At 46.7% G+C, this 26,554-nt stretch overlaps 16 non-coding genes across 16 annotated transcripts; all 16 read right to left on the bottom strand.

The window, feature by feature from the left end:
* Positions 1–658: 658 nt before the first annotated feature.
* Positions 659–849, bottom strand: LOC142268282 (U2 spliceosomal RNA). Its single transcript, XR_012734029.1, has one exon. It is a non-coding gene; the product is annotated as a U2 spliceosomal RNA (small nuclear RNA).
* A 1,387-nt stretch (positions 850–2,236) lies between these two features.
* LOC142268281 (U2 spliceosomal RNA) lies at positions 2,237–2,427 on the bottom strand. The gene has a single exon (XR_012734028.1). It is a non-coding gene; the product is annotated as a U2 spliceosomal RNA (small nuclear RNA).
* Positions 2,428–3,814: 1,387 nt separating this feature from the next.
* Positions 3,815–4,005, bottom strand: LOC142268280 (U2 spliceosomal RNA). Its single transcript, XR_012734027.1, has one exon. It is a non-coding gene; the product is annotated as a U2 spliceosomal RNA (small nuclear RNA).
* A 1,387-nt stretch (positions 4,006–5,392) lies between these two features.
* On the bottom strand, positions 5,393–5,583 carry LOC142268279 (U2 spliceosomal RNA). Its single transcript, XR_012734026.1, has one exon. It is a non-coding gene; the product is annotated as a U2 spliceosomal RNA (small nuclear RNA).
* A 1,387-nt stretch (positions 5,584–6,970) lies between these two features.
* On the bottom strand, positions 6,971–7,161 carry LOC142268276 (U2 spliceosomal RNA). The gene has a single exon (XR_012734024.1). It is a non-coding gene; the product is annotated as a U2 spliceosomal RNA (small nuclear RNA).
* Positions 7,162–8,548: 1,387 nt separating this feature from the next.
* LOC142268275 (U2 spliceosomal RNA) lies at positions 8,549–8,739 on the bottom strand. Its single transcript, XR_012734023.1, has one exon. It is a non-coding gene; the product is annotated as a U2 spliceosomal RNA (small nuclear RNA).
* Positions 8,740–10,126: 1,387 nt separating this feature from the next.
* LOC142268274 (U2 spliceosomal RNA) lies at positions 10,127–10,317 on the bottom strand. The gene has a single exon (XR_012734022.1). It is a non-coding gene; the product is annotated as a U2 spliceosomal RNA (small nuclear RNA).
* Positions 10,318–11,704: 1,387 nt separating this feature from the next.
* LOC142268228 (U2 spliceosomal RNA) lies at positions 11,705–11,895 on the bottom strand. Its single transcript, XR_012733984.1, has one exon. It is a non-coding gene; the product is annotated as a U2 spliceosomal RNA (small nuclear RNA).
* A 1,387-nt stretch (positions 11,896–13,282) lies between these two features.
* On the bottom strand, positions 13,283–13,473 carry LOC142268273 (U2 spliceosomal RNA). Its single transcript, XR_012734021.1, has one exon. It is a non-coding gene; the product is annotated as a U2 spliceosomal RNA (small nuclear RNA).
* A 1,387-nt stretch (positions 13,474–14,860) lies between these two features.
* On the bottom strand, positions 14,861–15,051 carry LOC142268272 (U2 spliceosomal RNA). The gene has a single exon (XR_012734020.1). It is a non-coding gene; the product is annotated as a U2 spliceosomal RNA (small nuclear RNA).
* A 1,387-nt stretch (positions 15,052–16,438) lies between these two features.
* Positions 16,439–16,634, bottom strand: LOC142268236 (U2 spliceosomal RNA). Its single transcript, XR_012733991.1, has one exon. It is a non-coding gene; the product is annotated as a U2 spliceosomal RNA (small nuclear RNA).
* Positions 16,635–18,819: 2,185 nt separating this feature from the next.
* LOC142268225 (U2 spliceosomal RNA) lies at positions 18,820–19,010 on the bottom strand. Its single transcript, XR_012733981.1, has one exon. It is a non-coding gene; the product is annotated as a U2 spliceosomal RNA (small nuclear RNA).
* Positions 19,011–20,397: 1,387 nt separating this feature from the next.
* Positions 20,398–20,588, bottom strand: LOC142268271 (U2 spliceosomal RNA). Its single transcript, XR_012734019.1, has one exon. It is a non-coding gene; the product is annotated as a U2 spliceosomal RNA (small nuclear RNA).
* A 1,387-nt stretch (positions 20,589–21,975) lies between these two features.
* Positions 21,976–22,166, bottom strand: LOC142268270 (U2 spliceosomal RNA). Its single transcript, XR_012734018.1, has one exon. It is a non-coding gene; the product is annotated as a U2 spliceosomal RNA (small nuclear RNA).
* A 1,387-nt stretch (positions 22,167–23,553) lies between these two features.
* On the bottom strand, positions 23,554–23,749 carry LOC142268235 (U2 spliceosomal RNA). Its single transcript, XR_012733990.1, has one exon. It is a non-coding gene; the product is annotated as a U2 spliceosomal RNA (small nuclear RNA).
* A 2,185-nt stretch (positions 23,750–25,934) lies between these two features.
* On the bottom strand, positions 25,935–26,125 carry LOC142268269 (U2 spliceosomal RNA). Its single transcript, XR_012734017.1, has one exon. It is a non-coding gene; the product is annotated as a U2 spliceosomal RNA (small nuclear RNA).
* Between the last annotated feature and the right edge of the window lie 429 nt (positions 26,126–26,554).

The raw sequence follows: 26,554 nt of genomic DNA, 5'->3' as shown, positions 1-26,554 counted from the left end.
ACTTATTGAAAGTAGTAATTCTTTCATAGGCCGCCCTTTCTTAGTATTTGACGTTCCTTATATTGCGGTATGAGGCTTCGCAGTAGGTTGCAAACATTCATCACCCATGACTGTCCCCAATTGAGCTCAGAAGCTCAATGTCTATCATGACCTCTCTTTTAGAATGTCCAAGAGCAAGCAAACTATTCCTCCAGGAGAGGGCGCCAACAGACTACTAAAGAGATCATCATTACTCAAAGAAAACCCCAAAAACCAATGCATGATAGGAATAAACAGGTAACTTTCTTTGGAGTGGAAGCGGAGAGATCGCACCAGATGCCAATTCTAGATGTTATCACACCTGTGGTCACTGCAGCAGCAGGTGAATCCACTTTGTCCAAAAGGGATCTATTCCATTCAATTGCAAATGATCTAGATAAGACAGAGAACTGCAGCACGGGGACATAGCCGAGTTGGTCAGGTTGAGTGGTGATGAGTTTGCTATTTGGATGAATAAAGAAAGTCAAAAGTGTGAAAGATAAAAAACAAAAGGAGGAAGTGTGAAAAGTGAATGGGCCAAATTGAGGTGCATATGAAGACGTATGCTTTCTTCCAATTCATTAAATCGGGCTAATATGAATCAGGTGAATTGAGTTCTGCTTTTGGAAACTGGGTTAAGAAGGGGTGCACCGTTCCTGGAGGTACTGCAATACCAGGTCAATGCGTGGAGTGGACAGAGCAAGCTCTTTTTCCATCTCCCTGTTCTAAAAATCCATTTAATATATGGTCCCCAGATAGGGGACGTATCAGATATTAAACTGATAAGAACAGATACTACACTTGATCTTAGCCAAAAGGCCGAGAAGCGATAACCAGAATTGGTTTGGGCCTCGAGTGGCACCCTGGCCTATGCCGGACACATCTTAGGGAGAGAGAGCGAGAGGGAGACAAACCCACGCCTACACAAGACATTTTGTCACCCAAGCCAACCCTTGAAAAGGCTGCTTTGCAGAGCCAAAACAAGAAGAATGGTGCGTTTTGCAGCCGCCGCCCACTGCAATGAATCTGAATAACTCCTCCTTTAGGGCGCAAGCAACTCCCCTCCCCCTTGCAGTCTTTCCAATTCACGATACAAAAAGACGGACAGGACAGGTTGCCTGACTTTCCGTCACTGCCACCCTTTGCCATCCTTACCCGTAGAAAGCCCTTTCATCATCCCCAAACCCTAATCTTTTCCCTTTCCTTCCCAGCCCCCAAACCCTGCCCTCTGTACCTTTCTCACCACCCGCTTCCCTTCTCCTGTCATCCCCCTACCACCCGGGAAAAAAAGAGATTGCCCCCTCCTTCCACTAGCCCACCCTCCCACCCAAAGAACAACTTCTTCTGCGCAGCTTGTTTTCTAGGCAGCAGCGCTATTGTGATGTCATCGGGGGGCATTGTGACAAGCCGCCAGTGTTCCGTCTCTTCATGTTGTGCACAGTTCAAACGGAAAATACATCAACAGGCAGACTACAGAAAAGCTTACTATCAAAGGTTAGAGGGGGGCTTTCTCAGAGGGCTTTTTACAGTTTTTCTATTCCCAATTAGCCGTTTAAGTGTACTTATTGAAAGTAGTAATTCTTTCATAGGCCGCCCTTTCTTAGTATTTGACGTTCCTTATATTGCGGTATGAGGCTTCGCAGTAGGTTGCAAACATTCATCACCCATGACTGTCCCCAATTGAGCTCAGAAGCTCAATGTCTATCATGACCTCTCTTTTAGAATGTCCAAGAGCAAGCAAACTATTCCTCCAGGAGAGGGCGCCAACAGACTACTAAAGAGATCATCATTACTCAAAGAAAACCCCAAAAACCAATGCATGATAGGAATAAACAGGTAACTTTCTTTGGAGTGGAAGCGGAGAGATCGCACCAGATGCCAATTCTAGATGTTATCACACCTGTGGTCACTGCAGCAGCAGGTGAATCCACTTTGTCCAAAAGGGATCTATTCCATTCAATTGCAAATGATCTAGATAAGACAGAGAACTGCAGCACGGGGACATAGCCGAGTTGGTCAGGTTGAGTGGTGATGAGTTTGCTATTTGGATGAATAAAGAAAGTCAAAAGTGTGAAAGATAAAAAACAAAAGGAGGAAGTGTGAAAAGTGAATGGGCCAAATTGAGGTGCATATGAAGACGTATGCTTTCTTCCAATTCATTAAATCGGGCTAATATGAATCAGGTGAATTGAGTTCTGCTTTTGGAAACTGGGTTAAGAAGGGGTGCACCGTTCCTGGAGGTACTGCAATACCAGGTCAATGCGTGGAGTGGACAGAGCAAGCTCTTTTTCCATCTCCCTGTTCTAAAAATCCATTTAATATATGGTCCCCAGATAGGGGACGTATCAGATATTAAACTGATAAGAACAGATACTACACTTGATCTTAGCCAAAAGGCCGAGAAGCGATAACCAGAATTGGTTTGGGCCTCGAGTGGCACCCTGGCCTATGCCGGACACATCTTAGGGAGAGAGAGCGAGAGGGAGACAAACCCACGCCTACACAAGACATTTTGTCACCCAAGCCAACCCTTGAAAAGGCTGCTTTGCAGAGCCAAAACAAGAAGAATGGTGCGTTTTGCAGCCGCCGCCCACTGCAATGAATCTGAATAACTCCTCCTTTAGGGCGCAAGCAACTCCCCTCCCCCTTGCAGTCTTTCCAATTCACGATACAAAAAGACGGACAGGACAGGTTGCCTGACTTTCCGTCACTGCCACCCTTTGCCATCCTTACCCGTAGAAAGCCCTTTCATCATCCCCAAACCCTAATCTTTTCCCTTTCCTTCTCAGCCCCCAAACCCTGCCCTCTGTACCTTTCTCACCACCCGCTTCCCTTCTCCTGTCATCCCCCTACCACCCGGGAAAAAAAGAGATTGCCCCCTCCTTCCACTAGCCCACCCTCCCACCCAAAGAACAACTTCTTCTGCGCAGCTTGTTTTCTAGGCAGCAGCGCTATTGTGATGTCATCGGGGGGCATTGTGACAAGCCGCCAGTGTTCCGTCTCTTCATGTTGTGCACAGTTCAAACGGAAAATACATCAACAGGCAGACTACAGAAAAGCTTACTATCAAAGGTTAGAGGGGGGCTTTCTCAGAGGGCTTTTTACAGTTTTTCTATTCCCAATTAGCCGTTTAAGTGTACTTATTGAAAGTAGTAATTCTTTCATAGGCCGCCCTTTCTTAGTATTTGACGTTCCTTATATTGCGGTATGAGGCTTCGCAGTAGGTTGCAAACATTCATCACCCATGACTGTCCCCAATTGAGCTCAGAAGCTCAATGTCTATCATGACCTCTCTTTTAGAATGTCCAAGAGCAAGCAAACTATTCCTCCAGGAGAGGGCGCCAACAGACTACTAAAGAGATCATCATTACTCAAAGAAAACCCCAAAAACCAATGCATGATAGGAATAAACAGGTAACTTTCTTTGGAGTGGAAGCGGAGAGATCGCACCAGATGCCAATTCTAGATGTTATCACACCTGTGGTCACTGCAGCAGCAGGTGAATCCACTTTGTCCAAAAGGGATCTATTCCATTCAATTACAAATGATCTAGATAAGACAGAGAACTGCAGCATGGGGACATAGCCGAGTTGGTCAGGTTGAGTGGTGATGAGTTTGCTATTTGGATGAATAAAGAAAGTCAAAAGTGTGAAAGATAAAAAACAAAAGGAGGAAGTGTGAAAAGTGAATGGGCCAAATTGAGGTGCATATGAAGACGTATGCTTTCTTCCAATTCATTAAATCGGGCTAATATGAATCAGGTGAATTGAGTTCTGCTTTTGGAAACTGGGTTAAGAAGGGGTGCACCGTTCCTGGAGGTACTGCAATACCAGGTCAATGCGTGGAGTGGACAGAGCAAGCTCTTTTTCCATCTCCCTGTTCTAAAAATCCATTTAATATATGGTCCCCAGATAGGGGACGTATCAGATATTAAACTGATAAGAACAGATACTACACTTGATCTTAGCCAAAAGGCCGAGAAGCGATAACCAGAATTGGTTTGGGCCTCGAGTGGCACCCTGGCCTATGCCGGACACATCTTAGGGAGAGAGAGCGAGAGGGAGACAAACCCACGCCTACACAAGACATTTTGTCACCCAAGCCAACCCTTGAAAAGGCTGCTTTGCAGAGCCAAAACAAGAAGAATGGTGCGTTTTGCAGCCGCCGCCCACTGCAATGAATCTGAATAACTCCTCCTTTAGGGCGCAAGCAACTCCCCTCCCCCTTGCAGTCTTTCCAATTCACGATACAAAAAGACGGACAGGACAGGTTGCCTGACTTTCCGTCACTGCCACCCTTTGCCATCCTTACCCGTAGAAAGCCCTTTCATCATCCCCAAACCCTAATCTTTTCCCTTTCCTTCCCAGCCCCCAAACCCTGCCCTCTGTACCTTTCTCACCACCCGCTTCCCTTCTCCTGTCATCCCCCTACCACCCGGGAAAAAAAGAGATTGCCCCCTCCTTCCACTAGCCCACCCTCCCACCCAAAGAACAACTTCTTCTGCGCAGCTTGTTTTCTAGGCAGCAGCGCTATTGTGATGTCATCGGGGGGCATTGTGACAAGCCGCCAGTGTTCCGTCTCTTCATGTTGTGCACAGTTCAAACGGAAAATACATCAACAGGCAGACTACAGAAAAGCTTACTATCAAAGGTTAGAGGGGGGCTTTCTCAGAGGGCTTTTTACAGTTTTTCTATTCCCAATTAGCCGTTTAAGTGTACTTATTGAAAGTAGTAATTCTTTCATAGGCCGCCCTTTCTTAGTATTTGACGTTCCTTATATTGCGGTATGAGGCTTCGCAGTAGGTTGCAAACATTCATCACCCATGACTGTCCCCAATTGAGCTCAGAAGCTCAATGTCTATCATGACCTCTCTTTTAGAATGTCCAAGAGCAAGCAAACTATTCCTCCAGGAGAGGGCGCCAACAGACTACTAAAGAGATCATCATTACTCAAAGAAAACCCCAAAAACCAATGCATGATAGGAATAAACAGGTAACTTTCTTTGGAGTGGAAGCGGAGAGATCGCACCAGATGCCAATTCTAGATGTTATCACACCTGTGGTCACTGCAGCAGCAGGTGAATCCACTTTGTCCAAAAGGGATCTATTCCATTCAATTGCAAATGATCTAGATAAGACAGAGAACTGCAGCACGGGGACATAGCCGAGTTGGTCAGGTTGAGTGGTGATGAGTTTGCTATTTGGATGAATAAAGAAAGTCAAAAGTGTGAAAGATAAAAAACAAAAGGAGGAAGTGTGAAAAGTGAATGGGCCAAATTGAGGTGCATATGAAGACGTATGCTTTCTTCCAATTCATTAAATCGGGCTAATATGAATCAGGTGAATTGAGTTCTGCTTTTGGAAACTGGGTTAAGAAGGGGTGCACCGTTCCTGGAGGTACTGCAATACCAGGTCAATGCGTGGAGTGGACAGAGCAAGCTCTTTTTCCATCTCCCTGTTCTAAAAATCCATTTAATATATGGTCCCCAGATAGGGGACGTATCAGATATTAAACTGATAAGAACAGATACTACACTTGATCTTAGCCAAAAGGCCGAGAAGCGATAACCAGAATTGGTTTGGGCCTCGAGTGGCACCCTGGCCTATGCCGGACACATCTTAGGGAGAGAGAGCGAGAGGGAGACAAACCCACGCCTACACAAGACATTTTGTCACCCAAGCCAACCCTTGAAAAGGCTGCTTTGCAGAGCCAAAACAAGAAGAATGGTGCGTTTTGCAGCCGCCGCCCACTGCAATGAATCTGAATAACTCCTCCTTTAGGGCGCAAGCAACTCCCCTCCCCCTTGCAGTCTTTCCAATTCACGATACAAAAAGACGGACAGGACAGGTTGCCTGACTTTCCGTCACTGCCACCCTTTGCCATCCTTACCCGTAGAAAGCCCTTTCATCATCCCCAAACCCTAATCTTTTCCCTTTCCTTCCCAGCCCCCAAACCCTGCCCTCTGTACCTTTCTCACCACCCGCTTCCCTTCTCCTGTCATCCCCCTACCACCCGGGAAAAAAAGAGATTGCCCCCTCCTTCCACTAGCCCACCCTCCCACCCAAAGAACAACTTCTTCTGCGCAGCTTGTTTTCTAGGCAGCAGCGCTATTGTGATGTCATCGGGGGGCATTGTGACAAGCCGCCAGTGTTCCGTCTCTTCATGTTGTGCACAGTTCAAACGGAAAATACATCAACAGGCAGACTACAGAAAAGCTTACTATCAAAGGTTAGAGGGGGGCTTTCTCAGAGGGCTTTTTACAGTTTTTCTATTCCCAATTAGCCGTTTAAGTGTACTTATTGAAAGTAGTAATTCTTTCATAGGCCGCCCTTTCTTAGTATTTGACGTTCCTTATATTGCGGTATGAGGCTTCGCAGTAGGTTGCAAACATTCATCACCCATGACTGTCCCCAATTGAGCTCAGAAGCTCAATGTCTATCATGACCTCTCTTTTAGAATGTCCAAGAGCAAGCAAACTATTCCTCCAGGAGAGGGCGCCAACAGACTACTAAAGAGATCATCATTACTCAAAGAAAACCCCAAAAACCAATGCATGATAGGAATAAACAGGTAACTTTCTTTGGAGTGGAAGCGGAGAGATCGCACCAGATGCCAATTCTAGATGTTATCACACCTGTGGTCACTGCAGCAGCAGGTGAATCCACTTTGTCCAAAAGGGATCTATTCCATTCAATTGCAAATGATCTAGATAAGACAGAGAACTGCAGCACGGGGACATAGCCGAGTTGGTCAGGTTGAGTGGTGATGAGTTTGCTATTTGGATGAATAAAGAAAGTCAAAAGTGTGAAAGATAAAAAACAAAAGGAGGAAGTGTGAAAAGTGAATGGGCCAAATTGAGGTGCATATGAAGACGTATGCTTTCTTCCAATTCATTAAATCGGGCTAATATGAATCAGGTGAATTGAGTTCTGCTTTTGGAAACTGGGTTAAGAAGGGGTGCACCGTTCCTGGAGGTACTGCAATACCAGGTCAATGCGTGGAGTGGACAGAGCAAGCTCTTTTTCCATCTCCCTGTTCTAAAAATCCATTTAATATATGGTCCCCAGATAGGGGACGTATCAGATATTAAACTGATAAGAACAGATACTACACTTGATCTTAGCCAAAAGGCCGAGAAGCGATAACCAGAATTGGTTTGGGCCTCGAGTGGCACCCTGGCCTATGCCGGACACATCTTAGGGAGAGAGAGCGAGAGGGAGACAAACCCACGCCTACACAAGACATTTTGTCACCCAAGCCAACCCTTGAAAAGGCTGCTTTGCAGAGCCAAAACAAGAAGAATGGTGCGTTTTGCAGCCGCCGCCCACTGCAATGAATCTGAATAACTCCTCCTTTAGGGCGCAAGCAACTCCCCTCCCCCTTGCAGTCTTTCCAATTCACGATACAAAAAGACGGACAGGACAGGTTGCCTGACTTTCCGTCACTGCCACCCTTTGCCATCCTTACCCGTAGAAAGCCCTTTCATCATCCCCAAACCCTAATCTTTTCCCTTTCCTTCCCAGCCCCCAAACCCTGCCCTCTGTACCTTTCTCACCACCCGCTTCCCTTCTCCTGTCATCCCCCTACCACCCGGGAAAAAAAGAGATTGCCCCCTCCTTCCACTAGCCCACCCTCCCACCCAAAGAACAACTTCTTCTGCGCAGCTTGTTTTCTAGGCAGCAGCGCTATTGTGATGTCATCGGGGGGCATTGTGACAAGCCGCCAGTGTTCCGTCTCTTCATGTTGTGCACAGTTCAAACGGAAAATACATCAACAGGCAGACTACAGAAAAGCTTACTATCAAAGGTTAGAGGGGGGCTTTCTCAGAGGGCTTTTTACAGTTTTTCTATTCCCAATTAGCCGTTTAAGTGTACTTATTGAAAGTAGTAATTCTTTCATAGGCCGCCCTTTCTTAGTATTTGACGTTCCTTATATTGCGGTATGAGGCTTCGCAGTAGGTTGCAAACATTCATCACCCATGACTGTCCCCAATTGAGCTCAGAAGCTCAATGTCTATCATGACCTCTCTTTTAGAATGTCCAAGAGCAAGCAAACTATTCCTCCAGGAGAGGGCGCCAACAGACTACTAAAGAGATCATCATTACTCAAAGAAAACCCCAAAAACCAATGCATGATAGGAATAAACAGGTAACTTTCTTTGGAGTGGAAGCGGAGAGATCGCACCAGATGCCAATTCTAGATGTTATCACACCTGTGGTCACTGCAGCAGCAGGTGAATCCACTTTGTCCAAAAGGGATCTATTCCATTCAATTGCAAATGATCTAGATAAGACAGAGAACTGCAGCACGGGGACATAGCCGAGTTGGTCAGGTTGAGTGGTGATGAGTTTGCTATTTGGATGAATAAAGAAAGTCAAAAGTGTGAAAGATAAAAAACAAAAGGAGGAAGTGTGAAAAGTGAATGGGCCAAATTGAGGTGCATATGAAGACGTATGCTTTCTTCCAATTCATTAAATCGGGCTAATATGAATCAGGTGAATTGAGTTCTGCTTTTGGAAACTGGGTTAAGAAGGGGTGCACCGTTCCTGGAGGTACTGCAATACCAGGTCAATGCGTGGAGTGGACAGAGCAAGCTCTTTTTCCATCTCCCTGTTCTAAAAATCCATTTAATATATGGTCCCCAGATAGGGGACGTATCAGATATTAAACTGATAAGAACAGATACTACACTTGATCTTAGCCAAAAGGCCGAGAAGCGATAACCAGAATTGGTTTGGGCCTCGAGTGGCACCCTGGCCTATGCCGGACACATCTTAGGGAGAGAGAGCGAGAGGGAGACAAACCCACGCCTACACAAGACATTTTGTCACCCAAGCCAACCCTTGAAAAGGCTGCTTTGCAGAGCCAAAACAAGAAGAATGGTGCGTTTTGCAGCCGCCGCCCACTGCAATGAATCTGAATAACTCCTCCTTTAGGGCGCAAGCAACTCCCCTCCCCCTTGCAGTCTTTCCAATTCACGATACAAAAAGACGGACAGGACAGGTTGCCTGACTTTCCGTCACTGCCACCCTTTGCCATCCTTACCCGTAGAAAGCCCTTTCATCATCCCCAAACCCTAATCTTTTCCCTTTCCTTCCCAGCCCCCAAACCCTGCCCTCTGTACCTTTCTCACCACCCGCTTCCCTTCTCCTGTCATCCCCCTACCACCCGGGAAAAAAAGAGATTGCCCCCTCCTTCCACTAGCCCACCCTCCCACCCAAAGAACAACTTCTTCTGCGCAGCTTGTTTTCTAGGCAGCAGCGCTATTGTGATGTCATCGGGGGGCATTGTGACAAGCCGCCAGTGTTCCGTCTCTTCATGTTGTGCACAGTTCAAACGGAAAATACATCAACAGGCAGACTACAGAAAAGCTTACTATCAAAGGTTAGAGGGGGGCTTTCTCAGAGGGCTTTTTACAGTTTTTCTATTCCCAATTAGCCGTTTAAGTGTACTTATTGAAAGTAGTAATTCTTTCATAGGCCGCCCTTTCTTAGTATTTGACGTTCCTTATATTGCGGTATGAGGCTTCGCAGTAGGTTGCAAACATTCATCACCCATGACTGTCCCCAATTGAGCTCAGAAGCTCAATGTCTATCATGACCTCTCTTTTAGAATGTCCAAGAGCAAGCAAACTATTCCTCCAGGAGAGGGCGCCAACAGACTACTAAAGAGATCATCATTACTCAAAGAAAACCCCAAAAACCAATGCATGATAGGAATAAACAGGTAACTTTCTTTGGAGTGGAAGCGGAGAGATCGCACCAGATGCCAATTCTAGATGTTATCACACCTGTGGTCACTGCAGCAGCAGGTGAATCCACTTTGTCCAAAAGGGATCTATTCCATTCAATTGCAAATGATCTAGATAAGACAGAGAACTGCAGCACGGGGACATAGCCGAGTTGGTCAGGTTGAGTGGTGATGAGTTTGCTATTTGGATGAATAAAGAAAGTCAAAAGTGTGAAAGATAAAAAACAAAAGGAGGAAGTGTGAAAAGTGAATGGGCCAAATTGAGGTGCATATGAAGACGTATGCTTTCTTCCAATTCATTAAATCGGGCTAATATGAATCAGGTGAATTGAGTTCTGCTTTTGGAAACTGGGTTAAGAAGGGGTGCACCGTTCCTGGAGGTACTGCAATACCAGGTCAATGCGTGGAGTGGACAGAGCAAGCTCTTTTTCCATCTCCCTGTTCTAAAAATCCATTTAATATATGGTCCCCAGATAGGGGACGTATCAGATATTAAACTGATAAGAACAGATACTACACTTGATCTTAGCCAAAAGGCCGAGAAGCGATAACCAGAATTGGTTTGGGCCTCGAGTGGCACCCTGGCCTATGCCGGACACATCTTAGGGAGAGAGAGCGAGAGGGAGACAAACCCACGCCTACACAAGACATTTTGTCACCCAAGCCAACCCTTGAAAAGGCTGCTTTGCAGAGCCAAAACAAGAAGAATGGTGCGTTTTGCAGCCGCCGCCCACTGCAATGAATCTGAATAACTCCTCCTTTAGGGCGCAAGCAACTCCCCTCCCCCTTGCAGTCTTTCCAATTCACGATACAAAAAGACGGACAGGACAGGTTGCCTGACTTTCCGTCACTGCCACCCTTTGCCATCCTTACCCGTAGAAAGCCCTTTCATCATCCCCAAACCCTAATCTTTTCCCTTTCCTTCCCAGCCCCCAAACCCTGCCCTCTGTACCTTTCTCACCACCCGCTTCCCTTCTCCTGTCATCCCCCTACCACCCGGGAAAAAAAGAGATTGCCCCCTCCTTCCACTAGCCCACCCTCCCACCCAAAGAACAACTTCTTCTGCGCAGCTTGTTTTCTAGGCAGCAGCGCTATTGTGATGTCATCGGGGGGCATTGTGACAAGCCGCCAGTGTTCCGTCTCTTCATGTTGTGCACAGTTCAAACGGAAAATACATCAACAGGCAGACTACAGAAAAGCTTACTATCAAAGGTTAGAGGGGGGCTTTCTCAGAGGGCTTTTTACAGTTTTTCTATTCCCAATTAGCCGTTTAAGTGTACTTATTGAAAGTAGTAATTCTTTCATAGGCCGCCCTTTCTTAGTATTTGACGTTCCTTATATTGCGGTATGAGGCTTCGCAGTAGGTTGCAAACATTCATCACCCATGACTGTCCCCAATTGAGCTCAGAAGCTCAATGTCTATCATGACCTCTCTTTTAGAATGTCCAAGAGCAAGCAAACTATTCCTCCAGGAGAGGGCGCCAACAGACTACTAAAGAGATCATCATTACTCAAAGAAAACCCCAAAAACCAATGCATGATAGGAATAAACAGGTAACTTTCTTTGGAGTGGAAGCGGAGAGATCGCACCAGATGCCAATTCTAGATGTTATCACACCTGTGGTCACTGCAGCAGCAGGTGAATCCACTTTGTCCAAAAGGGATCTATTCCATTCAATTGCAAATGATCTAGATAAGACAGAGAACTGCAGCACGGGGACATAGCCGAGTTGGTCAGGTTGAGTGGTGATGAGTTTGCTATTTGGATGAATAAAGAAAGTCAAAAGTGTGAAAGATAAAAAACAAAAGGAGGAAGTGTGAAAAGTGAATGGGCCAAATTGAGGTGCATATGAAGACATATGCTTTCTTCCAATTCATTAAATCGGGCTAATATGAATCAGGTGAATTGAGTTCTGCTTTTGGAAACTGGGTTAAGAAGGGGTGCACCGTTCCTGGAGGTACTGCAATACCAGGTCAATGCGTGGAGTGGACAGAGCAAGCTCTTTTTCCATCTCCCTGTTCTAAAAATCCATTTAATATATGGTCCCCAGATAGGGGACGTATCAGATATTAAACTGATAAGAGCAGATACTACACTTGATCTTAGCCAAAAGGCCGAGAAGCGATAACCAGAATTGGTTTGGGCCTCGAGTGGCACCCTGGCCTATGCCGGACACATCTTAGGGAGAGAGAGCGAGAGGGAGACAAACCCACGCCTACACAAGACATTTTGTCACCCAAGCCAACCCTTGAAAAGGCTGCTTTGCAGAGCCAAAACAAGAAGAATGGTGCGTTTTGCAGCCGCCGCCCACTGCAATGAATCTGAATAACTCCTCCTTTAGGGCGCAAGCAACTCCCCTCCCCCTTGCAGTCTTTCCAATTCACGATACAAAAAGACGGACAGGACAGGTTGCCTGACTTTCCGTCACTGCCACCCTTTGCCATCCTTACCCGTAGAAAGCCCTTTCATCATCCCCAAACCCTAATCTTTTCCCTTTCCTTCCCAGCCCCCAAACCCTGCCCTCTGTACCTTTCTCACCACCCGCTTCCCTTCTCCTGTCATCCCCCTACCACCCGGGAAAAAAAGAGATTGCCCCCTCCTTCCACTAGCCCACCCTCCCACCCAAAGAACAACTTCTTCTGCGCAGCTTGTTTTCTAGGCAGCAGCGCTATTGTGATGTCATCGGGGGGCATTGTGACAAGCCGCCAGTGTTCCGTCTCTTCATGTTGTGCACAGTTCAAACGGAAAATACATCAACAGGCAGACTACAGAAAAGCTTACTATCAAAGGTTAGAGGGGGGCTTTCTCAGAGGGCTTTTTACAGTTTTTCTATTCCCAATTAGCCGTTTAAGTGTACTTATTGAAAGTAGTAATTCTTTCATAGGCCGCCCTTTCTTAGTATTTGACGTTCCTTATATTGCGGTATGAGGCTTCGCAGTAGGTTGCAAACATTCATCACCCATGACTGTCCCCAATTGAGCTCAGAAGCTCAATGTCTATCATGACCTCTCTTTTAGAATGTCCAAGAGCAAGCAAACTATTCCTCCAGGAGAGGGCGCCAACAGACTACTAAAGAGATCATCATTACTCAAAGAAAACCCCAAAAACCAATGCATGATAGGAATAAACAGGTAACTTTCTTTGGAGTGGAAGCGGAGAGATCGCACCAGATGCCAATTCTAGATGTTATCACACCTGTGGTCACTGCAGCAGCAGGTGAATCCACTTTGTCCAAAAGGGATCTATTCCATTCAATTGCAAATGATCTAGATAAGACAGAGAACTGCAGCACGGGGACATAGCCGAGTTGGTCAGGTTGAGTGGTGATGAGTTTGCTATTTGGATGAATAAAGAAAGTCAAAAGTGTGAAAGATAAAAAACAAAAGGAGGAAGTGTGAAAAGTGAATGGGCCAAATTGAGGTGCATATGAAGACGTATGCTTTCTTCCAATTCATTAAATCGGGCTAATATGAATCAGGTGAATTGAGTTCTGCTTTTGGAAACTGGGTTAAGAAGGGGTGCACCGTTCCTGGAGGTACTGCAATACCAGGTCAATGCGTGGAGTGGACAGAGCAAGCTCTTTTTCCATCTCCCTGTTCTAAAAATCCATTTAATATATGGTCCCCAGATAGGGGACGTATCAGATATTAAACTGATAAGAACAGATACTACACTTGATCTTAGCCAAAAGGCCGAGAAGCGATAACCAGAATTGGTTTGGGCCTCGAGTGGCACCCTGGCCTATGCCGGACACATCTTAGGGAGAGAGAGCGAGAGGGAGACAAACCCACGCCTACACAAGACATTTTGTCACCCAAGCCAACCCTTGAAAAGGCTGCTTTGCAGAGCCAAAACAAGAAGAATGGTGCGTTTTGCAGCCGCCGCCCACTGCAATGAATCTGAATAACTCCTCCTTTAGGGCGCAAGCAACTCCCCTCCCCCTTGCAGTCTTTCCAATTCACGATACAAAAAGACGGACAGGACAGGTTGCCTGACTTTCCGTCACTGCCACCCTTTGCCATCCTTACCCGTAGAAAGCCCTTTCATCATCCCCAAACCCTAATCTTTTCCCTTTCCTTCCCAGCCCCCAAACCCTGCCCTCTGTACCTTTCTCACCACCCGCTTCCCTTCTCCTGTCATCCCCCTACCACCCGGGAAAAAAAGAGATTGCCCCCTCCTTCCACTAGCCCACCCTCCCACCCAAAGAACAACTTCTTCTGCGCAGCTTGTTTTCTAGGCAGCAGCGCTATTGTGATGTCATCGGGGGGCATTGTGACAAGCCGCCAGTGTTCCGTCTCTTCATGTTGTGCACAGTTCAAACGGAAAATACATCAACAGGCAGACTACAGAAAAGCTTACTATCAAAGGTTAGAGGGGGGCTTTCTCAGAGGGCTTTTTACAGTTTTTCTATTCCCAATTAGCCGTTTAAGTGTACTTATTGAAAGTAGTAATTCTTTCATAGGCCGCCCTTTCTTAGTATTTGACGTTCCTTATATTGCGGTATGAGGCTTCGCAGTAGGTTGCAAACATTCATCACCCATGACTGTCCCCAATTGAGCTCAGAAGCTCAATGTCTATCATGACCTCTCTTTTAGAATGTCCAAGAGCAAGCAAACTATTCCTCCAGGAGAGGGCGCCAACAGACTACTAAAGAGATCATCATTACTCAAAGAAAACCCCAAAAACCAATGCATGATAGGAATAAACAGGTAACTTTCTTTGGAGTGGAAGCGGAGAGATCGCACCAGATGCCAATTCTAGATGTTATCACACCTGTGGTCACTGCAGCAGCAGGTGAATCCACTTTGTCCAAAAGGGATCTATTCCATTCAATTGCAAATGATCTAGATAAGACAGAGAACTGCAGCACGGGGACATAGCCGAGTTGGTCAGGTTGAGTGGTGATGAGTTTGCTATTTGGATGAATAAAGAAAGTCAAAAGTGTGAAAGATAAAAAACAAAAGGAGGAAGTGTGAAAAGTGAATGGGCCAAATTGAGGTGCATATGAAGACGTATGCTTTCTTCCAATTCATTAAATCGGGCTAATATGAATCAGGTGAATTGAGTTCTGCTTTTGGAAACTGGGTTAAGAAGGGGTGCACCGTTCCTGGAGGTACTGCAATACCAGGTCAATGCGTGGAGTGGACAGAGCAAGCTCTTTTTCCATCTCCCTGTTCTAAAAATCCATTTAATATATGGTCCCCAGATAGGGGACGTATCAGATATTAAACTGATAAGAACAGATACTACACTTGATCTTAGCCAAAAGGCCGAGAAGCGATAACCAGAATTGGTTTGGGCCTCGAGTGGCACCCTGGCCTATGCCGGACACATCTTAGGGAGAGAGAGCGAGAGGGAGACAAACCCACGCCTACACAAGACATTTTGTCACCCAAGCCAACCCTTGAAAAGGCTGCTTTGCAGAGCCAAAACAAGAAGAATGGTGCGTTTTGCAGCCGCCGCCCACTGCAATGAATCTGAATAACTCCTCCTTTAGGGCGCAAGCAACTCCCCTCCCCCTTGCAGTCTTTCCAATTCACGATACAAAAAGACGGACAGGACAGGTTGCCTGACTTTCCGTCACTGCCACCCTTTGCCATCCTTACCCGTAGAAAGCCCTTTCATCATCCCCAAACCCTAATCTTTTCCCTTTCCTTCCCAGCCCCCAAACCCTGCCCTCTGTACCTTTCTCACCACCCGCTTCCCTTCTCCTGTCATCCCCCTACCACCCGGGAAAAAAAGAGATTGCCCCCTCCTTCCACTAGCCCACCCTCCCACCCAAAGAACAACTTCTTCTGCGCAGCTTGTTTTCTAGGCAGCAGCGCTATTGTGATGTCATCGGGGGGCATTGTGACAAGCCGCCAGTGTTCCGTCTCTTCATGTTGTGCACAGTTCAAACGGAAAATACATCAACAGGCAGACTACAGAAAAGCTTACTATCAAAGGTTAGAGGGGGGCTTTCTCAGAGGGCTTTTTACAGTTTTTCTATTCCCAATTAGCCGTTTAAGTGTACTTATTGAAAGTAGTAATTCTTTCATAGGCCGCCCTTTCTTAGTATTTGACGTTCCTTATATTGCGGTATGAGGCTTCGCAGTAGGTTGCAAACATTCATCACCCATGACTGTCCCCAATTGAGCTCAGAAGCTCAATGTCTATCATGACCTCTCTTTTAGAATGTCCAAGAGCAAGCAAACTATTCCTCCAGGAGAGGGCGCCAACAGACTACTAAAGAGATCATCATTACTCAAAGAAAACCCCAAAAACCAATGCATGATAGGAATAAACAGGTAACTTTCTTTGGAGTGGAAGCGGAGAGATCGCACCAGATGCCAATTCTAGATGTTATCACACCTGTGGTCACTGCAGCAGCAGGTGAATCCACTTTGTCCAAAAGGGATCTATTCCATTCAATTGCAAATGATCTAGATAAGACAGAGAACTGCAGCACGGGGACATAGCCGAGTTGGTCAGGTTGAGTGGTGATGAGTTTGCTATTTGGATGAATAAAGAAAGTCAAAAGTGTGAAAGATAAAAAACAAAAGGAGGAAGTGTGAAAAGTGAATGGGCCAAATTGAGGTGCATATGAAGACGTATGCTTTCTTCCAATTCATTAAATCGGGCTAATATGAATCAGGTGAATTGAGTTCTGCTTTTGGAAACTGGGTTAAGAAGGGGTGCACCGTTCCTGGAGGTACTGCAATACCAGGTCAATGCGTGGAGTGGACAGAGCAAGCTCTTTTTCCATCTCCCTGTTCTAAAAATCCATTTAATATATGGTCCCCAGATAGGGGACGTATCAGATATTAAACTGATAAGAACAGATTTTGATTTAATGAAGCTTTCCAAAGCACCACAAAAAATGCATGACCGAAGTCACACCAAAAACAGTGCAAAGGCTAGGATTCGTGTGGACCCCACCGTGAGGAGAGGGTCCCCAAAAATCAACCCCGTCCCTCCGAGCCAGAAGGCCACAGCAAGGGTCAGGGATCTTCGGTGCTCCCCCAAGCCGAAGCCTGGTTGAGCCTTGTTGTTGCTCCCAGCATCCACCCAGGCATCTTACCCAAGTGGAGTAGAGAGCTACTAGTTGTTGGTTTCGCAGCCGAAACTGCCCGGACCGTCAACCGGTGTTGGTTTCTCAGCCCAAGGCTAACCGGACCTCCAACCGGGTGTTGGTTTCTCAGCCGAAGCTGACCCAGACCTCCAACCAGGTGTTGGTTTCTCAGCCGAAGCTGACCCGGACCTCCAACCGGGTGTTAGTTTCTCAGCCCAAAGCTGACCAGACCTCCGACCGGGATTATAAAAATTTCCCTTCCTAGCCAGAAGGCCAGGATAGGGTAATATGCTCAAAAAGTATGAAAAGGCAAGGTACGGTGTGCTACAGAGCCCAAGGCTTGCCGGGGTCCCAAGCCAGCAAGCTCAGACTCACTCCAGGGTCGTCAGTCCTGGGGCACGTTGTACCATAGCCCCCCACCCTTACTCAGTCTAATAGCCTCGATCCTGGTAGGGCCATGTTTTCCTCTTGATGAATATACTATCCACCCAGAGTACTAGCAAGCGCAACCTTCCAGTGTGCATTGTATCATTGTACTAAGGTGGCCTGGAGCTTAAACCACCTCTTCGAACAACACTACACTTGATCTTAGCCAAAAGGCCGAGAAGCGATAACCAGAATTGGTTTGGGCCTCGAGTGGCACCCTGGCCTATGCCGGACACATCTTAGGGAGAGAGAGCGAGAGGGAGACAAACCCACGCCTACACAAGACATTTTGTCACCCAAGCCAACCCTTGAAAAGGCTGCTTTGCAGAGCCAAAACAAGAAGAATGGTGCGTTTTGCAGCCGCCGCCCACTGCAATGAATCTGAATAACTCCTCCTTTAGGGCGCAAGCAACTCCCCTCCCCCTTGCAGTCTTTCCAATTCACGATACAAAAAGACGGACAGGACAGGTTGCCTGACTTTCCGTCACTGCCACCCTTTGCCATCCTTACCCGTAGAAAGCCCTTTCATCATCCCCAAACCCTAATCTTTTCCCTTTCCTTCCCAGCCCCCAAACCCTGCCCTCTGTACCTTTCTCACCACCCGCTTCCCTTCTCCTGTCATCCCCCTACCACCCGGGAAAAAAAGAGATTGCCCCCTCCTTCCACTAGCCCACCCTCCCACCCAAAGAACAACTTCTTCTGCGCAGCTTGTTTTCTAGGCAGCAGCGCTATTGTGATGTCATCGGGGGGCATTGTGACAAGCCGCCAGTGTTCCGTCTCTTCATGTTGTGCACAGTTCAAACGGAAAATACATCAACAGGCAGACTACAGAAAAGCTTACTATCAAAGGTTAGAGGGGGGCTTTCTCAGAGGGCTTTTTACAGTTTTTCTATTCCCAATTAGCCGTTTAAGTGTACTTATTGAAAGTAGTAATTCTTTCATAGGCCGCCCTTTCTTAGTATTTGACGTTCCTTATATTGCGGTATGAGGCTTCGCAGTAGGTTGCAAACATTCATCACCCATGACTGTCCCCAATTGAGCTCAGAAGCTCAATGTCTATCATGACCTCTCTTTTAGAATGTCCAAGAGCAAGCAAACTATTCCTCCAGGAGAGGGCGCCAACAGACTACTAAAGAGATCATCATTACTCAAAGAAAACCCCAAAAACCAATGCATGATAGGAATAAACAGGTAACTTTCTTTGGAGTGGAAGCGGAGAGATCGCACCAGATGCCAATTCTAGATGTTATCACACCTGTGGTCACTGCAGCAGCAGGTGAATCCACTTTGTCCAAAAGGGATCTATTCCATTCAATTGCAAATGATCTAGATAAGACAGAGAACTGCAGCACGGGGACATAGCCGAGTTGGTCAGGTTGAGTGGTGATGAGTTTGCTATTTGGATGAATAAAGAAAGTCAAAAGTGTGAAAGATAAAAAACAAAAGGAGGAAGTGTGAAAAGTGAATGGGCCAAATTGAGGTGCATATGAAGACGTATGCTTTCTTCCAATTCATTAAATCGGGCTAATATGAATCAGGTGAATTGAGTTCTGCTTTTGGAAACTGGGTTAAGAAGGGGTGCACCGTTCCTGGAGGTACTGCAATACCAGGTCAACGCGTGGAGTGGACAGAGCAAGCTCTTTTTCCATCTCCCTGTTCTAAAAATCCATTTAATATATGGTCCCCAGATAGGGGACGTATCAGATATTAAACTGATAAGAACAGATACTACACTTGATCTTAGCCAAAAGGCCGAGAAGCGATAACCAGAATTGGTTTGGGCCTCGAGTGGCACCCTGGCCTATGCCGGACACATCTTAGGGAGAGAGAGCGAGAGGGAGACAAACCCACGCCTACACAAGACATTTTGTCACCCAAGCCAACCCTTGAAAAGGCTGCTTTGCAGAGCCAAAACAAGAAGAATGGTGCGTTTTGCAGCCGCCGCCCACTGCAATGAATCTGAATAACTCCTCCTTTAGGGCGCAAGCAACTCCCCTCCCCCTTGCAGTCTTTCCAATTCACGATACAAAAAGACGGACAGGACAGGTTGCCTGACTTTCCGTCACTGCCACCCTTTGCCATCCTTACCCGTAGAAAGCCCTTTCATCATCCCCAAACCCTAATCTTTTCCCTTTCCTTCCCAGCCCCCAAACCCTGCCCTCTGTACCTTTCTCACCACCCGCTTCCCTTCTCCTGTCATCCCCCTACCACCCGGGAAAAAAAGAGATTGCCCCCTCCTTCCACTAGCCCACCCTCCCACCCAAAGAACAACTTCTTCTGCGCAGCTTGTTTTCTAGGCAGCAGCGCTATTGTGATGTCATCGGGGGGCATTGTGACAAGCCGCCAGTGTTCCGTCTCTTCATGTTGTGCACAGTTCAAACGGAAAATACATCAACAGGCAGACTACAGAAAAGCTTACTATCAAAGGTTAGAGGGGGGCTTTCTCAGAGGGCTTTTTACAGTTTTTCTATTCCCAATTAGCCGTTTAAGTGTACTTATTGAAAGTAGTAATTCTTTCATAGGCCGCCCTTTCTTAGTATTTGACGTTCCTTATATTGCGGTATGAGGCTTCGCAGTAGGTTGCAAACATTCATCACCCATGACTGTCCCCAATTGAGCTCAGAAGCTCAATGTCTATCATGACCTCTCTTTTAGAATGTCCAAGAGCAAGCAAACTATTCCTCCAGGAGAGGGCGCCAACAGACTACTAAAGAGATCATCATTACTCAAAGAAAACCCCAAAAACCAATGCATGATAGGAATAAACAGGTAACTTTCTTTGGAGTGGAAGCGGAGAGATCGCACCAGATGCCAATTCTAGATGTTATCACACCTGTGGTCACTGCAGCAGCAGGTGAATCCACTTTGTCCAAAAGGGATCTATTCCATTCAATTGCAAATGATCTAGATAAGACAGAGAACTGCAGCACGGGGACATAGCCGAGTTGGTCAGGTTGAGTGGTGATGAGTTTGCTATTTGGATGAATAAAGAAAGTCAAAAGTGTGAAAGATAAAAAACAAAAGGAGGAAGTGTGAAAAGTGAATGGGCCAAATTGAGGTGCATATGAAGACGTATGCTTTCTTCCAATTCATTAAATCGGGCTAATATGAATCAGGTGAATTGAGTTCTGCTTTTGGAAACTGGGTTAAGAAGGGGTGCACCGTTCCTGGAGGTACTGCAATACCAGGTCAATGCGTGGAGTGGACAGAGCAAGCTCTTTTTCCATCTCCCTGTTCTAAAAATCCATTTAATATATGGTCCCCAGATAGGGGACGTATCAGATATTAAACTGATAAGAACAGATACTACACTTGATCTTAGCCAAAAGGCCGAGAAGCGATAACCAGAATTGGTTTGGGCCTCGAGTGGCACCCTGGCCTATGCCGGACACATCTTAGGGAGAGAGAGCGAGAGGGAGACAAACCCACGCCTACACAAGACATTTTGTCACCCAAGCCAACCCTTGAAAAGGCTGCTTTGCAGAGCCAAAACAAGAAGAATGGTGCGTTTTGCAGCCGCCGCCCACTGCAATGAATCTGAATAACTCCTCCTTTAGGGCGCAAGCAACTCCCCTCCCCCTTGCAGTCTTTCCAATTCACGATACAAAAAGACGGACAGGACAGGTTGCCTGACTTTCCGTCACTGCCACCCTTTGCCATCCTTACCCGTAGAAAGCCCTTTCATCATCCCCAAACCCTAATCTTTTCCCTTTCCTTCCCAGCCCCCAAACCCTGCCCTCTGTACCTTTCTCACCACCCGCTTCCCTTCTCCTGTCATCCCCCTACCACCCGGGAAAAAAAGAGATTGCCCCCTCCTTCCACTAGCCCACCCTCCCACCCAAAGAACAACTTCTTCTGCGCAGCTTGTTTTCTAGGCAGCAGCGCTATTGTGATGTCATCGGGGGGCATTGTGACAAGCCGCCAGTGTTCCGTCTCTTCATGTTGTGCACAGTTCAAACGGAAAATACATCAACAGGCAGACTACAGAAAAGCTTACTATCAAAGGTTAGAGGGGGGCTTTCTCAGAGGGCTTTTTACAGTTTTTCTATTCCCAATTAGCCGTTTAAGTGTACTTATTGAAAGTAGTAATTCTTTCATAGGCCGCCCTTTCTTAGTATTTGACGTTCCTTATATTGCGGTATGAGGCTTCGCAGTAGGTTGCAAACATTCATCACCCATGACTGTCCCCAATTGAGCTCAGAAGCTCAATGTCTATCATGACCTCTCTTTTAGAATGTCCAAGAGCAAGCAAACTATTCCTCCAGGAGAGGGCGCCAACAGACTACTAAAGAGATCATCATTACTCAAAGAAAACCCCAAAAACCAATGCATGATAGGAATAAACAGGTAACTTTCTTTGGAGTGGAAGCGGAGAGATCGCACCAGATGCCAATTCTAGATGTTATCACACCTGTGGTCACTGCAGCAGCAGGTGAATCCACTTTGTCCAAAAGGGATCTATTCCATTCAATTGCAAATGATCTAGATAAGACAGAGAACTGCAGCACGGGGACATAGCCGAGTTGGTCAGGTTGAGTGGTGATGAGTTTGCTATTTGGATGAATAAAGAAAGTCAAAAGTGTGAAAGATAAAAAACAAAAGGAGGAAGTGTGAAAAGTGAATGGGCCAAATTGAGGTGCATATGAAGACGTATGCTTTCTTCCAATTCATTAAATCGGGCTAATATGAATCAGGTGAATTGAGTTCTGCTTTTGGAAACTGGGTTAAGAAGGGGTGCACCGTTCCTGGAGGTACTGCAATACCAGGTCAATGCGTGGAGTGGACAGAGCAAGCTCTTTTTCCATCTCCCTGTTCTAAAAATCCATTTAATATATGGTCCCCAGATAGGGGACGTATCAGATATTAAACTGATAAGAACAGATACTACACTTGATCTTAGCCAAAAGGCCGAGAAGCGATAACCAGAATTGGTTTGGGCCTCGAGTGGCACCCTGGCCTATGCCGGACACATCTTAGGGAGAGAGAGCGAGAGGGAGACAAACCCACGCCTACACAAGACATTTTGTCACCCAAGCCAACCCTTGAAAAGGCTGCTTTGCAGAGCCAAAACAAGAAGAATGGTGCGTTTTGCAGCCGCCGCCCACTGCAATGAATCTGAATAACTCCTCCTTTAGGGCGCAAGCAACTCCCCTCCCCCTTGCAGTCTTTCCAATTCACGATACAAAAAGACGGACAGGACAGGTTGCCTGACTTTCCGTCACTGCCACCCTTTGCCATCCTTACCCGTAGAAAGCCCTTTCATCATCCCCAAACCCTAATCTTTTCCCTTTCCTTCCCAGCCCCCAAACCCTGCCCTCTGTACCTTTCTCACCACCCGCTTCCCTTCTCCTGTCATCCCCCTACCACCCGGGAAAAAAAGAGATTGCCCCCTCCTTCCACTAGCCCACCCTCCCACCCAAAGAACAACTTCTTCTGCGCAGCTTGTTTTCTAGGCAGCAGCGCTATTGTGATGTCATCGGGGGGCATTGTGACAAGCCGCCAGTGTTCCGTCTCTTCATGTTGTGCACAGTTCAAACGGAAAATACATCAACAGGCAGACTACAGAAAAGCTTACTATCAAAGGTTAGAGGGGGGCTTTCTCAGAGGGCTTTTTACAGTTTTTCTATTCCCAATTAGCCGTTTAAGTGTACTTATTGAAAGTAGTAATTCTTTCATAGGCCGCCCTTTCTTAGTATTTGACGTTCCTTATATTGCGGTATGAGGCTTCGCAGTAGGTTGCAAACATTCATCACCCATGACTGTCCCCAATTGAGCTCAGAAGCTCAATGTCTATCATGACCTCTCTTTTAGAATGTCCAAGAGCAAGCAAACTATTCCTCCAGGAGAGGGCGCCAACAGACTACTAAAGAGATCATCATTACTCAAAGAAAACCCCAAAAACCAATGCATGATAGGAATAAACAGGTAACTTTCTTTGGAGTGGAAGCGGAGAGATCGCACCAGATGCCAATTCTAGATGTTATCACACCTGTGGTCACTGCAGCAGCAGGTGAATCCACTTTGTCCAAAAGGGATCTATTCCATTCAATTGCAAATGATCTAGATAAGACAGAGAACTGCAGCACGGGGACATAGCCGAGTTGGTCAGGTTGAGTGGTGATGAGTTTGCTATTTGGATGAATAAAGAAAGTCAAAAGTGTGAAAGATAAAAAACAAAAGGAGGAAGTGTGAAAAGTGAATGGGCCAAATTGAGGTGCATATGAAGACGTATGCTTTCTTCCAATTCATTAAATCGGGCTAATATGAATCAGGTGAATTGAGTTCTGCTTTTGGAAACTGGGTTAAGAAGGGGTGCACCGTTCCTGGAGGTACTGCAATACCAGGTCAATGCGTGGAGTGGACAGAGCAAGCTCTTTTTCCATCTCCCTGTTCTAAAAATCCATTTAATATATGGTCCCCAGATAGGGGACGTATCAGATATTAAACTGATAAGAACAGATTTTGATTTAATGAAGCTTTCCAAAGCACCACAAAAAATGCATGACCGAAGTCACACCAAAAACAGTGCAAAGGCTAGGATTCGTGTGGACCCCACCGTGAGGAGAGGGTCCCCAAAAATCAACCCCGTCCCTCCGAGCCAGAAGGCCACAGCAAGGGTCAGGGATCTTCGGTGCTCCCCCAAGCCGAAGCCTGGTTGAGCCTTGTTGTTGCTCCCAGCGTCCACCCAGGCATCTTACCCAAGTGGAGTAGAGAGCTACTAGTTGTTGGTTTCGCAGCCGAAACTGCCCGGACCGTCAACCGGTGTTGGTTTCTCAGCCCAAGGCTAACCGGACCTCCAACCGGGTGTTGGTTTCTCAGCCGAAGCTGACCCAGACCTCCAACCGGGTGTTGGTTTCTCAGCCGAAGCTGACCCGGACCTCCAACCGGGTGTTAGTTTCTCAGCCCAAAGCTGACCAGACCTCCGACCGGGATTATAAAAATTTCCCTTCCTAGCCAGAAGGCCAGGATAGGGTAATATGCTCAAAAAGTATGAAAAGGCAAGGTACGGTGTGCTACAGAGCCCAAGGCTTGCCGGGGTCCCAAGCCAGCAAGCTCAGACTCACTCCAGGGTCGTCAGTCCTGGGGCACGTTGTACCATAGCCCCCCACCCTTACTCAGTCTAATAGCCTCGATCCTGGTAGGGCCATGTTTTCCTCTTGATGAATATACTATCCACCCAGAGTACTAGCAAGCGCAACCTTCCAGTGTGCATTGTATCATTGTACTAAGGTGGCCTGGAGCTTAAACCACCTCTTCGAACAACACTACACTTGATCTTAGCCAAAAGGCCGAGAAGCGATAACCAGAATTGGTTTGGGCCTCGAGTGGCACCCTGGCCTATGCCGGACACATCTTAGGGAGAGAGAGCGAGAGGGAGACAAACCCACGCCTACACAAGACATTTTGTCACCCAAGCCAACCCTTGAAAAGGCTGCTTTGCAGAGCCAAAACAAGAAGAATGGTGCGTTTTGCAGCCGCCGCCCACTGCAATGAATCTGAATAACTCCTCCTTTAGGGCGCAAGCAACTCCCCTCCCCCTTGCAGTCTTTCCAATTCACGATACAAAAAGACGGACAGGACAGGTTGCCTGACTTTCCGTCACTGCCACCCTTTGCCATCCTTACCCGTAGAAAGCCCTTTCATCATCCCCAAACCCTAATCTTTTCCCTTTCCTTCCCAGCCCCCAAACCCTGCCCTCTGTACCTTTCTCACCACCCGCTTCCCTTCTCCTGTCATCCCCCTACCACCCGGGAAAAAAAGAGATTGCCCCCTCCTTCCACTAGCCCACCCTCCCACCCAAAGAACAACTTCTTCTGCGCAGCTTGTTTTCTAGGCAGCAGCGCTATTGTGATGTCATCGGGGGGCATTGTGACAAGCCGCCAGTGTTCCGTCTCTTCATGTTGTGCACAGTTCAAACGGAAAATACATCAACAGGCAGACTACAGAAAAGCTTACTATCAAAGGTTAGAGGGGGGCTTTCTCAGAGGGCTTTTTACAGTTTTTCTATTCCCAATTAGCCGTTTAAGTGTACTTATTGAAAGTAGTAATTCTTTCATAGGCCGCCCTTTCTTAGTATTTGACGTTCCTTATATTGCGGTATGAGGCTTCGCAGTAGGTTGCAAACATTCATCACCCATGACTGTCCCCAATTGAGCTCAGAAGCTCAATGTCTATCATGACCTCTCTTTTAGAATGTCCAAGAGCAAGCAAACTATTCCTCCAGGAGAGGGCGCCAACAGACTACTAAAGAGATCATCATTACTCAAAGAAAACCCCAAAAACCAATGCATGATAGGAATAAACAGGTAACTTTCTTTGGAGTGGAAGCGGAGAGATCGCACCAGATGCCAATTCTAGATGTTATCACACCTGTGGTCACTGCAGCAGCAGGTGAATCCACTTTGTCCAAAAGGGATCTATTCCATTCAATTGCAAATGATCTAGATAAGACAGAGAACTGCAGCACGGGGACATAGCCGAGTTGGTCAGGTTGAGTGGTGATGAGTTTGCTATTTGGATGAATAAAGAAAGTCAAAAGTGTGAAAGATAAAAAACAAAAGGAGGAAGTGTGAAAAGTGAATGGGCCAAATTGAGGTGCATATGAAGACGTATGCTTTCTTCCAATTCATTAAATCGGGCTAATATGAATCAGGTGAATTGAGTTCTGCTTTTGGAAACTGGGTTAAGAAGGGGTGCACCGTTCCTGGAGGTACTGCAATACCAGGTCAATGCGTGGAGTGGACAGAGCAAGCTCTTTTTCCATCTCCCTGTTCTAAAAATCCATTTAATATATGGTCCCCAGATAGGGGACGTATCAGATATTAAACTGATAAGAACAGATACTACACTTGATCTTAGCCAAAAGGCCGAGAAGCGATAACCAGAATTGGTTTGGGCCTCGAGTGGCACCCTGGCCTATGCCGGACACATCTTAGGGAGAGAGAGCGAGAGGGAGACAAACCCACGCCTACACAAGACATTTTGTCACCCAAGCCAACCCTTGAAAAGGCTGCTTTGCAGAGCCAAAACAAGAAGAATGGTGCGTTTTGCAGCCGCCGCCCACTGCAATGAATCTGAATAACTCCTCCTTTAGGGCGCAAGCAACTCCCCTCCCCCTTGCAGTCTTTCCAATTCACGATACAAAAAGACGGACAGGACAGGTTGCCTGACTTTCCGTCACTGCCACCCTTTGCCATCCTTACCCGTAGAAAGCCCTTTCATCATCCCCAAACCCTAATCTTTTCCCTTTCCTTCCCAGCCCCCAAACCCTGCCCTCTGTACCTTTCTCACCACCCGCTTCCCTTCTC

This window comes from Anomaloglossus baeobatrachus, unplaced genomic scaffold (assembly GCF_048569485.1).
Source record: "Anomaloglossus baeobatrachus isolate aAnoBae1 unplaced genomic scaffold, aAnoBae1.hap1 Scaffold_2994, whole genome shotgun sequence".
Taxonomy (NCBI): domain Eukaryota; kingdom Metazoa; phylum Chordata; class Amphibia; order Anura; family Aromobatidae; genus Anomaloglossus; species Anomaloglossus baeobatrachus.
The sequence above is the reverse complement of the archived record's forward strand: the minus strand, read 5'-3'. Positions and strand labels throughout refer to the sequence as shown.